Here is a 13,354-nt window from a genome sequence, read left to right as displayed (position 1 = left end):
CAAACAATGACTGATAAATTGATTAAACTTATTCTAATATCTCCCTGTATACCACATTAAGAGTAAAAACACTTTCAGAGTGCTTGACTAATTTCCCTTGTGATGAAGTATTTACAACTTTAACTTTAATGTCACACGCTCTTTGAACTTGAGAGAGAAAACAACATATAACTGACCATGTCCAAAAACGGGTTCAGGTAGGAATATTCCTACTCTATCTAGAGTTTGTCCTTATGATTTATTAATAGTCATCGCAAATGCTGGCATCACAGGAAACTGTCTTCGAATTAATTTAAATGAAAGGCCAGTGTTAGACAGGGACAAATCTATTTTTGAATCAGAACACCACTCCTTCTGCAGATCCTGTTAATACTTCAGCTTCGACTATGTTAGGTTGTAATCTTTTGATAATAAATCTAGTACCGTTACAAAGACCCCATTTACTATTCAGATTTCTCAGTAGCAAGATAACTGCACCCGAAGGAGTAATACTATTAAGAAATTCGATGGGAAAATTTTCCTTTTCAGCATCATCCGTTGAATCGATGGAATCATCACTCAAATATGTGTGAAAATCTCCAACGAGTATATCCAAATTTACTTCATTTAATTTTTGAACATGCTCATTTTTTGGACAAAAAAAATCACACATTTAGATATATTTTTAATATTATCTATAGATATACTATTTCCAAAGGTAGCTTTAATAATAGATCCGTTACAAATCATTTCACAGGGGATTTCAATAATATTCATTCCTAAATGAAAACTGCTATCAAGTTTGCCATCTCCAAGTTTTACTAACCATTTGCTAAAAGCAGAATCCTCTGATCTCATATTTGTTTTAAGAGACAACTTTCTGAAACATCCCCAAACACTACAGTGCTTTAAACTTGTTTGTACTATGGCTGGTCACATAGCATGTGGCACAATACTGAGACATTGTCGAAAATCCCCTCCGAGAAGGAGAACTTTCCCACCAAATGCAACATTCAAATTCATAATTTCTCTTAGTATTCTATCTATGGTGTTTATAGCATGACTGGATGTCGTAGTGCATTCATCAATAATGAGAAGTTGAGCCTTTTTAATGGTTTTAGCAACTTCACTCTTTATATTGAGTCTAGAAATTGAAGTTTCATTTAATGGAATTGGTAATTTATATTGGGAATGAAAGGATCTTCCACCGAGAAGTAAATTTGCAGCAATTCCTGTAGATGCTGTGGGTAAAACAGTACCACCACAACCTCTAATATAATGTATTAAAACTTTATACAGATATGTTTTTCCACTACTACCTGGAACATCCAAGAAAAAGCATTTGGGGTGTACAGTTTGATCTTCGATGGCTGAAGTTATAGTCTGAAAGGCTGCCAACTGTTCATCATTCAGAGAAATTATCAAAACCTCTGCCTGTTGTCGCTTGTACAATTCATCACATGTATTTGTATTCGTTTATATAGACAGTGGTTCTCAACCTTCCTAATACCGCGACCCCTTAATACAGTTCCTCATGTTGTGGTGACCCCCAACCATAAAATTATTTTTGTTGCTATTTCATAACTGTAATTTTGCTAGTTATGAATCATAATGTAAATATTTGATATGCAGGATATATTTTCATTGTTCTCAACCCACAGGTTGAGAACCGCTGATATAGGATAGTCCGGAAGTTTGAAATGCTAACATTTCATTCCATGCAATGTGAATACCTCTTGAATTTCATTAAGGACATGCATTTCACAGTTCATACAAGCACCTTCTCTTCAGTGTAATTTCCAACAAAAATCTTCAATAAAATGAGATTTATTCTCATCCCATAATTTGTCTGCATCAGAAGGACATCCACACACACATATATATGCAAAAAGTTGCCATAGTTGTTTGGGCATATTAAGGATGATTGCATCGTCAATCGTATCTTTCCAGACAGTGTCATCGATTAATAATCCTCGATGTTTAGCAGCTTCACGAAATGTATCATAAATTACACCTCCTACAGTTCGCAGATCATCAAAACTTACTGCACCTTTTACATGCAGAAGCAAAAGTCTAAGGTAATATTGTTCTGGTTTTTGAAAGCTCACAGTGAACAGTCTACCTAATACTTTATTCCCACCCTTTTGGCATTTTCTCCAAGAAGAATTATTACAAACACATAATGCTGTGGAATCTCCTAATAATAATAATTACGCACGTGGGAATCTTCTCTACTCAATAAGAACCAAACCATCAAAGTCAAGTTATGCCTCTTAGCCCTATCTATAACTTCAGCAAAATCATCGGTATAAAAATACAAATTCTGATCATTTGGCAAATGAATAGCTAATATTGTGACTGCATGAGATTGGTCATGCATTCACATTGCAAAAAGTCTCCAAACAGCCTCAAGGGCGCTCACATACCTGGAGTCAATGAAGTCCTGTACTTTGTCATGATTGATAGTATTTTTTTCAGAAATTTAAATATTTGCACAATCGTGCCCTTTATAGATGTATTTAAAGAAATATTTGACACTTTTAATTGATGCACAGATTTCAATGTTTATATGACAGTTATATTTAAGGCACAAATATGGGTTATAAGGGACAATCCAAGTGTTATCGACTTTATTTCCAATAGACATGGTGCTACCAGATCTTCGTTTGTATTTGGGATACCCATCAATATTTCCAATGGTTGCATTTTGAAATTCTTTCGGATATCCCTTTGAACATTTTCCATTTTCCATACATGGACTATCTGGATTTTGTATTCCACATGGCCCATGTACCATATTTGATTTTACAATTTGAAAAAGTCGAGGACACTGATCTACATCCGGAATTTCTGCCTTAACTATATGGTCAACATCATCTTCCGTTCGTAATTTGGATTCGCTATCTAATATCAATAATATGTGAGCATGAGGCAGTCCGTGTTTCTGAAATTTAATGACATGAATTTTAGCTATTACTTTGCAAATAAATCAAATTTACATATATCATTTGGTCTTCAGACATATTCTGTCACCGACGCCGGCCAGGAGGAATCGGGCTCCCTCCTCCCTCCTGTCAGGGTCCCTGGCGGGGGGGGGGGGGGGGGGGGAGCCCGCTTTGCGGTCAGGGACACCGGCTCCGAGGAGGAAGGTGGCGGGGAGGGCGCAGGGCACCCGTCGTGGCCAAGGTCTGCTGGCGACTCTGCTGGTGACCTGGGGACTCTGCTGGCGACCTGGGGACGCAGATGAGGCCGGCACTCAAGTCCCTGTGTCCAGCAGGAAGGGCATGCGCTCCCCACAATCTCATCTTACAAATGCTGTGGTTGAACCGGAATATAAAGTAGAAAGGCCAGTGAGGCCGAGCTGAATAAACCTCTACGGGAGGCCACGGGCAGGCGATGGGGGGGTGGGGGGGAACGCGCGGCAGTGCCTGGTTGCCTTTCTCTGCCCGCTGGTACCCACCTTGGCTGGCCTGGCACCACCCACTCGTAGGCCCTGCCCACCCCCCCAACTGGTCTTTCCATTCGGTGAATTTGCATATTAGGCTTTTATTATATAGGATTACATTGCAGATTAATCATTTCTTTTTTTTCTTTTTTTAAATTTTTTTTTTTATAATTTTTATTTCTTAAAGTATTACAAAGACTATTACATATGTCTCCTTCCCCCCCCCCCCCTTGACATTCCCCCGGTCCCTACCCCCTCCGGTGTCTTGTGTCCATTGGTTAATCTTATATGCATGCATATAAGTCCTTCGGTTGATCTCTTAATCCCCCCCCCCAAACCCTCCCCAGGCTTCCCACTGTAGTTTGACAGTCTGTTCAATGTTGCTCTGCCTCTGCATCTACCCCTGTTCATCAGTCTATACTGGTCCTCGTTATCTGTCCCAACCTCACTGGAGCAGTCCCAACCTCACTGGGGCCGTCTCAGCCTCACTGGGGCCGTTTCAACCTAACTGGGGCCGTCCCGACCTCACCGGGGCCGTTTCAACCTCACCGGGGCCATTTCAGCCTCACCAGGGCCGTCCAGACCTCACCGGGGCAGCTACTGAATGGCTGAATTAAATGGCATTTTTTAAATTGTGGCAAATATATATAGCATAAAATTTGCCATTTTTAAGTGTAAAATTATGTCACGAGGCAAGGGGACATCTATCTGCCCAAATATCTCAGGTACTTCCCCCTTAGAGACATCCCAGGTGCAGATGCACATAAATCCCCTACAGAAGTCACATTACTTATCTTGCTGGTGAGAGAGTGGGTGTTTAACAAAACCGAAAACATTAGAAAGTCAACTAGAGATGGAAACAGGTGGGAACCACACCCCCTCAGGCAGAAGCACCAATGGGAAGGACTCGGGGTCTCTGGCTGTAAAGGCCCCGTGGTGGCTCTGCCAGCCTGGGCACTGCAGACGGAAACCCACCAGGGGATCACACCTGGCCCGGGGCTCCTGTGAAGTACCTGAGCCCTCACCACCAGCTGTCTCCACAGCCTGGCTCCCAGGTGGCCTCTCCTCCCTTGCTGCACTCGGTCCTGCTGGCAGATCCAGTGCAGAGTCCACCTTTCCTTCACTCTGGGGCCGAAGGGCAGGCCTACGGCTCCTCTGCTCCCTCACCCTCTCTTCCTGAGGGCTGCGTGGCACCCAGCCCTGCCCGGCCTGCACCTCCTGTTTTGAAAAACCTAACAGGCCTATCTCTCAGCAGTGAGTGGCTGGCCCAGCTCATTCTTCCAGAATCATCCCCACACACCCAAGCCGGACTTGCAAACCAGGCCAAGATCTTGGGAGCCCAACTGCTGAGGAAATCAAACCCACCAGAACACAGTGGTGTGAAAGAGACTCAGGGCACCCCACTTGGATAACGCCTGGATGGCTCGAGCCCATCCCAACACACACAATGATGGCACGTGAACTCTGGAGCAGAGTTCTCCAGGCTCCAAAGCATCCAGTTCCTTTCTTTTTTTAAAAGCAATTTATCTATCTATCTATCTACCTATCTATCTATCTATCATCTATCTATCCTCACTTGAGGAAATGCTTTTGTTGATTCTAGAGAGGAAGGGAGAAGGAGAGAAACATCAACATGAGAGTGAAACATCGATTGGCTGCTTCCCACATGTACCCCAACCCCAACCAGAGATCAAATCCATAACCTGGGTATGTGCTCTGACCCGGAATCTAACCTGCCACCTTTGGGTGTACGGAACGACGCTCCAACCGGGCCCCCGGCCAGTTTCTTGCAAGAAAGCTCAGGGGCTATCTAGGAGCTGTGCCCCTACCCCAGGGCAGAGGCTCTAGTGCCTGGAGCGGGAACCCACACTCCAGGGCCTGTCCGAAGGCAGGCCAGGGGCTCCAGGTGGAGCCTGAAGAGACAGCCGGGGAATCCGGGAGACGGAAGGGCCAGCTCCCACATGGGGCTCCCCGGCACTGAGGTTTGTGGTGAGCAAGTGAGTATATGTCAGAGATAAACAACACAGACACATTATGAGGGGGAGGCTAGAGCATTCTTGGTACATTCTTCCGAAAAACAAAGTACAAAAGTAAAATAAAGACTACTAATAGCCATAAAAACAAACAAAAACCCCAGGAACAAAAAAGTGAACAAACTTAACAACAACGAAATCCTCTTATTGCCTGTTTGTTTCTTTGACTCTCAATAACAAGGCCATGTTCTGCCATCCCCAGGTAGTAAGTCACTTCCTGTACTGGAGAATGCCAAATTCAAACGCTCAGTGGTTGGGCATCGACCTATGAGCCCCTTTGATTCCCAGTCAGGGCACGTGCCTGGGCTGTGGGCTTGATCCCCAGTGTGGGGCGTGCAGGAGGCAGCCAATCAATGATTCTCTCTCATCATTGATGTTCCCCTCCTTCTCTGTCTCTCTCTGTCTCTCTCTGTCTTTCTCTCTCCCTCCTTCCCTCCCTCCCTCTCTAAAATCAATAAATATATATGTATATATATATTTATTTATTTATTTTAAAGTGCTTAGCCTGGAGATCCAAGATGGCGGCAGAGTAAGGTGGAAGTTACACTCACCTCCTCCCAGGTCCAAACTGGAATCACAACTAAAATACAGAACAATCAACCTGAATAACCAAGTGAAGACTGAACATAAGTCTTGAAACCAAGAATTTACAAAAGAAACCCCATGGAGACTGCTAGGAAAGCAGAGAGGTAGAAAGGGCTGGCCCCGCCCCCACATGTGGCAGCTGCGAATCCAGAGGGATTGCTCGGCTACAAAGGTCCCTGTGGGGAGCGTGGGATCGCAGCTCCATGCGGGCTCCCCAGACTAGAGCACCAGAGACAGAGAGGAGCCCACGAACATCTGGCTGTGAAAGTCAGCAGGGATTCTCAGGGAGAGACGGGTCTGCTAGAAACCCAGGCGCCCTCTTAAAGGGCCAATGCACCAAATCTCCTTTGCGGCCACTCACCCTGGGCTCCAGCAGAGGGAGGATGGCTTGGAGTGGACTGGCGTTCTGTGAGGACAGATCGGGCTGTGTGGCTCCAGGGAAAGAGCTGAAGGGACAGCTGCCAGGGTCCCTGTGCTAAGTTTCTCTCCCACACTCGCCATCTTACCTGAGCTGAACACTCCCCTCCGTACGGCATCAGCCCATACTCCCAACTCCCTGTCACCACCCTGCTGAGCTCACGCTCTGCAAGGGAGTCAGCTTCCTGGGCCCCTGGGGTAGACTTTTTTGGAGGGCTCTTGAGGGTGAATTCAGAGGTGTCAGAGACCGAGCTGGGTACAGGCTCTGGGCAGGGGCCATCCCTCCCTCTGCAAGCACCTGACCCAGTGCAGCCCCCACATGGGCGATCCACCGCGCCCCCTTTCCCAACCCCTCGAGGCCCCTACAGAGCAGTCAGCTGGCTGTGGCCAGCTCAGGCCCTTGGTACAGACTCTCTTGAAGGCTCTCCAGGAGGGAGAGACTGAGTTGTGTGGCTCTGAGGTGGGGCCATCTTCTCCTGCTCACTTGACGGGTGCTACCATTTCAATGCAGCGCTCTCCCTTCACACGGCCACATCTTGGTTGGCTTGGGCCTTCTGAACTCTGCTGACTCCCTGAGACCCCACCCCACCACAAGGGCAATCTTCCTTGTTTATAGCCAGATCTCATGACTATTGTGTATCTGTAAACTGCTTCCTCGAAGATGACAGTTAATTTGTAACAAACCAGCATGGCATTTACTATGTGCCAGGCATTGTTTTAAATGCTTTACAGACACTAACTCACTTAGTCCTCATTACAACCCTATGAGGCAGGTACTATTATCACCCCCATCTTACAGCTGAGGACACTGAGGCACACGTGTTACACAACAGCAGGGATCGGAATCCAGGCTCCATAGCTGAGGCTCCTAATCACTACGTTACGTGCCTTTAAAAGAAAAAGATAAGCAAACAAATATTGACTGTACACAATGACCTCATATGCACCCTTTTAGACCGCTCTCCTCTCCTCCCTGGGGTGAGTATCAGATGAAAGTAAACTATGACTCTCCTAACTAATCTCATTATAAGCAAATGGTAGTTTCCAGAGTCAAAGTCACAAGTACATGACTGGAACACTAGGATGTAAATGAACTATTTTTACTTAATTACAAAAATGTACTTCCTGATAGTTTTTAAGCCAAAGATGAGCAGATGCTAAAAGATAGATACATTATAGACTGGAATTTAAACATAAAATAGAAGCAAGCAAAGCATAAAACATCAGCAACTGCACAGATGTTCCATGCTTGTAACTATCTGGTTGGATGCCCAATTTCTCTTCCTCTCTAGGCTTCCTAAAAAAGCTGACCTGGCCAAGCATGCCAGAAAAAAAAAAGGATTCCTGTTTAAAGGTAAAAATAAATTTATCCTACCACATTAACATTTTGTAAAGTGAGTTATCAATATGCTAAGGGTGAATGAATTAAAAATAGAAATGAACCAAAAGAAAAGACTTACGTAATTTATTCAAGCTATACTATAGAAAGACATAAATAACTTGACAGGGTAGAGAAACGTGAGTCAGAGACTATTTTGGGGACTAATATTTTGGAGATGAACTAACTGATATCCAGGTTTCACACATACATTAATCCATTTGGAATTAACCCCAAAAAGTTATATAAAAATGATCACATAAATAGGACAGAGAAAATTAAATGGCATATTTAATCCAGCTATGGAAGGGGGATCGCCTCCATTTTCCCCCAAAGCCAGGAACTATTAAAGATGGATGAGTTTAAATATGAAGAGGAAAACTTTTTGTATAATGAAATTAGCATTAAAGGGAAGGGGAATAAAGTTAAAGAAATGACCAGGTAATATAATATATTTTGAACAGCTAGCTTTTCTGAAAAAGACATGATTTTATAGTCCATCACTCAATGAATATTTGTTGAGGGGCTCAGGACCAGGCTCTGCTGCAGGTGCTGGGGATGCAGGAGTAAACAAACAGACCCCCACCTCAAAATCACCGCCTTAATGCTGGGTACATTCTAGTATTTCTAAAAGGTGAAAATCCAGAATAACCTTCTAAATTGGTTCTCTCAAACTCTCAATTCAATGTTATCAACCAAGAAATACAGTGGGGCCTTGACTTATGAGTGTTCCGACTAACGAGTTTTTCGAGATACAAGGCGTCTCTCGGCCGATTTTTTGCTTTGAGTTGCGAGCTAAAGTTCGGGTTACAAGCCAGCTTCAGATACCCCACCGCTAGTTGGCGCAGCGAACGTCACAGTGAACGCCACAACATCAGCCCAGCATTCAATTCATTGTAACGGTGAAAACTGATTTGACATACGAGTAATTTGAGTTACGAGCTCCATCATGGAACGAATTAAACTCATAAGTCAAGGCCCCACTGTATAAGTTAAATTTAAAAATAAAATTAAGTATACCTTAATAAAAATAGAGATAAAATCTAATACATGAAGGAGAAAAGGTAAGACAAACATAAAATCATCTGAACACCGCACTAATTATATATATACATTAGAGGCCCAGTGCACAAAATTTGTGCACAGGGGAAGGGGGGGGGTCCCTCAGCCCGGCCTGCACCCTCTCACAATCCAGAACCCCTCAGGGATCAGGCCTAAACTGGCAGTCGGACATCCTTCTCATAATCTGGGACCACTGGCTCCTAACGGCTCACCTGCCTGCCTGCCTGATCGCCCATAACCACTCGCCTGCCTGCCTGATCACCACTAACCACTCTGCCTGCCTTCCTGATCGCCCCTAATTGCCTCTGCCTCAACCCCCGCCACCGCAGCTTCATCCGGGAAGGACCTCCGGAAGGTCCTTCGGCTGTCTGGTCTAATTAGCATATTATGCTTTTATTATTGTTAGTTTTTTTGTTTGTTTAATACATTTTTATTGATTTCAGAGAGGAAGGAAGAGGGAGAGAGAGATAGAAACATCCATGGTGAGAGAGAATCATGGATTGGCTGCCTCCTGCAAGTCCCCCACTGGGGATCAAGCCGACAACCCGGGCATGTGCCCTTGACTGGAATCGAACCTGGGACCTATCCACTGAGCCAAACCAGCTAGGGCTATGCTTTTATTATTAAGGATGTGTGTATGTCAGTAGTGGAACGATCCACCCTTTTTACTTGCAAAGGGTGAACAGAAAGCTACTATATTTCTTTAGGACGTTTACAAAGAGTTTTCTCCACTTTAAGAAGAAACTGAATAAAAAGTAAATGTCCATTGCACCACTTTGTAATATGCCACTAGTGGGTACTCAGAAAAACCAACTGGTAATACATAACATTTTAAATACTCTGTCTCCATAACTCCACTATATGAAGGAAAATTTTCCAAAGACAAAAAAGAATTTAAATCCAGTATTTTACTAGGAACTAAATGCTTCAAACAAGATTAATGGTTACACTACACCTAGTGCCGCCCAATGTAAGTATAACGCAAGCCACAAATGTCATTTAAATTTTTCTAGTATGCACATTAAGAAAGAAAAAGATACAGGTGAAATTAATTTTTTTATTGTTGACACTATTATAGATGTCCCCCATTCTCCCTCCTTTTACCCACCACCCCCAGCCCCCACCCCATCCCACTCCCTGCCTCTGAGTGGAATTAATTTTAATAATATAGGGTGTCCCAAAAAAGTGTATACATATACTTTGAATAATGATAAAGGCAGTGTTTATTAAAATACATTTCACTTTCAAAATTGTGCTATCAGCTATTCAAGCGTGTATACATTTTTTGGGACACCCTGTATATTTATCCCAACCTATACAAAATCTTATCTTTTTAACATGTAATCAATAAAAACTTATTAATGAGCTATTTTACACTTTTTTTTTTTAAACTAAGTCTGGCTGGCTACACAATAGGATCATCAGGGGAAATCCGGTGTGTATTTGATATATACACCACATCTCAATTAGGACTGGCCACGTTCCCAATGCTTGATAGCTAATGTGGCTCACGGCTAGAGTCCTGGACAGTGTAGCCCAGCAGTTCTGAAGGGAGGGCGATTTTGCTTGCCCAGGGCACATCTGGCAACGTTTAGAGACGTTTGCCACTTCTAGCATTTAGTGGATAGAGGCCAGGGACACTGCTGAACATCCTACAATGCACAGGACAGCCCCCGAAACAGAGAAGTGTCTGTGGCCCCAAATGTCAGTCGTGCTAAGGTAGCTCTAGCTAGCTACACAGCTAAGACAGTGCTTGTACGCTGGTCTAGGTGATGTATTTTAGGAGGCCTGTTCTGTAAGCTATGGTGCTTTAAATCCTTGTTAGAAGTAACTTTTTAAAGCCTCTCCTGAGAAGGGAGGAGGGCCCCCATCTCTCTTTGTTTCTCTTAAGGGGCACTGTCTGCACACTGAATGCCTTTCCATGGCCAGATGACAGACACGCACAGGGAGAGGTGTCCCCAGCAGTTCATTCTTTCCAAAGGGGAAATACTGTTTGATCCAGAGCTGAGAAAACATTAGACAAGGAAATACTGTTGCTATTTATATATTCCCGAGGACTACATGGCTAGGAGACACTGAGTATTTTTTTTCCTACCAAAGTGACACAGTTGGGGCAGGGTGGGGACACCTGGAGAGCTAATAGGGGACAATGAAGTTCAGGGTCTGCTACGGTTCACACGAAGGTCAGGGAAGCACACAGTCACCTACGTGCCCATCTGGTGAGGGAAACAAGGAACTTCGATCCAGGAGCAAACAGCCATGCTTGCGCAAGAGACTTCCCTGCTGCGTGCATTCACACCACCCCCGTGGCTGTGCTCATTGGTGCACCCACCACACCGCGGGACACCGCTTGTCTGCTTTGTCCCATCTCATTTTCTCAGGCTGCCAGAGCGGAATGTCTGCTGACAGGGCGACATGGGCTTTCCCCTGCATGGAGGCCTCTGGGACAAGATAGCAGGGGCCAGAAATCATTCTCCGGGCTGAGCAGTCCCTGCCTGACAGCAGGACAACAGCAGGTGGCCTTCCTAAACCTGGAGACTGAGGATTCAGCCAAGTTCTTATGGATGCAGAGACGGCAGGCAGATTGAAGGCTGCAATTCTCCTGACTGGCACACCCCCTGGGGTATGATCAGAATGGACAGGCCTCAGATCCTACAGGGTATTCCCCTCCCCTCTCCGTAATCACCAGGTCTTAACACAGACACTGAACGGGCAGCCTCTTCTCATCAACCTTTCTGGCCCAAGTCAAAGCTTTCCTGTACAAGTCCCGGTCCCATAGCTGCCTTTATGACGAACATTTTGGGAGACATCTCTTTAAGGAGAACTGCTGTACAATTTTAGATACAGGTTTCAGGAGACTCAAAATATTAAAAACTAAATTAAAAGGAAATTAAAATTTTCTTTTAAATTAAAAAAGATGATGTCCTCCCAAGGACTGCTGACATCCGGCTTTCCCATCGTCCCTATCCCCAAGTTAAAGAAACTACCACGGACATTTCCTCTCCCAATTCTCAACACATCCTTACTCCAATGAGTATTTACATGATCCTGACCATCTCAAGCTCTTCCCTTAAGAACTTCCAAATAGTGGCCACTTCAATCAAGAGAGACAGCAAAATTCTCCGACTTAGCAGCTATGAATAACTCATGCACCTCATCGGTAACTACCTGTTCACTCCTTATGCTATAGTGCCTCGTGCTGAGGATCGGCTGTTAATATACCAATGGATATAACTGCACAACATCACCATAGCAAAACAGGTGTTTTCCCACAGTTCATAATCTGGTATTACTCTATAATCAGCAGAAATTTGAGGGCTTTTAGTTGTTTTATAAATATGCTAACTTCCAAGGAACTTATTCAAAGTTCCCATTACACTGGTGCGTGAAATTAACTTTGTTATTACAATGATAAGGTTTCAAAAGATTACACTGAACCTGAGTCACAGGGGAAAAAACCTTACAGGGAACACTTGGAGCCCCATTGGTTGAGGGGAAGAGATTTTATCCCAAGGGATTTAGGGCAGAGGTTCTCAGTGCTGCCTACACAACAGAATAACCAGGGGAGCTTTAAAGCAACGCTGAAGCCCGACTCCAACCCCAGAGACTGGTTTAATTGGTCTGGGATAGGGTCCTGTATTGGTATTTTTTTCAAAGGCTCTTCAAATGACTTTAATATGCAGCCTGGGCTGAGAACCACAGATTTAGATAGATGAATACTGGTCTTTTGCATTTGACAAAAATCCCTTAAGTTCAGGCTTTGGCTTAAAAAAAATAAATTTATAGAGTGAGCACCAAAGCCCCATTGAAGCAAGTCTAGCCCCAGAGGGGTGTCTCCAGCACAGAAGTTCTCCCACTGCAGACACAGCTGATTCTCACAGCCAATTGGCGTGGAGGTCAATTCCTCACAGTGGTAACTACAACAATCAAGGCTTAATTACAACAAGACTGCACAAAGCCCACAAGGGGGTGCACCAAGAGTGTCTACCTCAGGTAATTGGGACACTTAGCACAGAAAGGCACTCTATCGACACAGTGAAGCATAAAAAATGCCGAGACAAAGAAAGAGGACACAAACGACATAATTGGAGGAAAGCAAACTGTTGGATATAGAGTTCAAAACCACACTTTTAAGGTCTTTAAAGAACTGTCTAGAAGCCGCCGATAAATTTAATAAGGCCCTCGAAAAGACTGGTGGGACCGCCGATAAATGTAGTGAGATCCTCAAGAAATCTAATGAGACCCTCGATGTTGTGATAAAGAACCAACTAGGAATTAAGCATACACTGACTGAAATAAAGAACATTATACAGACTCCCAACAGCAGACCAGAGGGTAGCAAGAATCAAGTCAAAGATTTGAAATACGAAGAAGCAAAAAACACCCAACCGGAAAAGCAAAATGAAAAAAGAATCCAAAAATACGAAGATAGTGTAAGGAGCCTCTGGGACAGCT

At 44.1% G+C, this 13,354-nt stretch overlaps 1 protein-coding gene and 1 non-coding gene across 4 annotated transcripts in view; both read right to left on the bottom strand.

Annotated features, from left to right (window-relative positions):
* The window catches only part of ABCC5 (ATP binding cassette subfamily C member 5), an 86,873-nt gene that overhangs the window by 61,345 nt on the left and 12,174 nt on the right, over positions 1 to 13,354 (bottom strand). The window lies entirely within an intron of this gene.
* Positions 9,535 to 9,665, bottom strand: LOC118677998. The gene has a single exon (XR_004974692.1).

This window comes from Myotis myotis, unplaced genomic scaffold (genome assembly GCF_014108235.1).
Source record: "Myotis myotis isolate mMyoMyo1 unplaced genomic scaffold, mMyoMyo1.p scaffold_m19_p_2, whole genome shotgun sequence".
Taxonomy (NCBI): domain Eukaryota; kingdom Metazoa; phylum Chordata; class Mammalia; order Chiroptera; family Vespertilionidae; genus Myotis; species Myotis myotis.
This window is presented reverse-complemented; position numbering and strand designations above follow the sequence as displayed.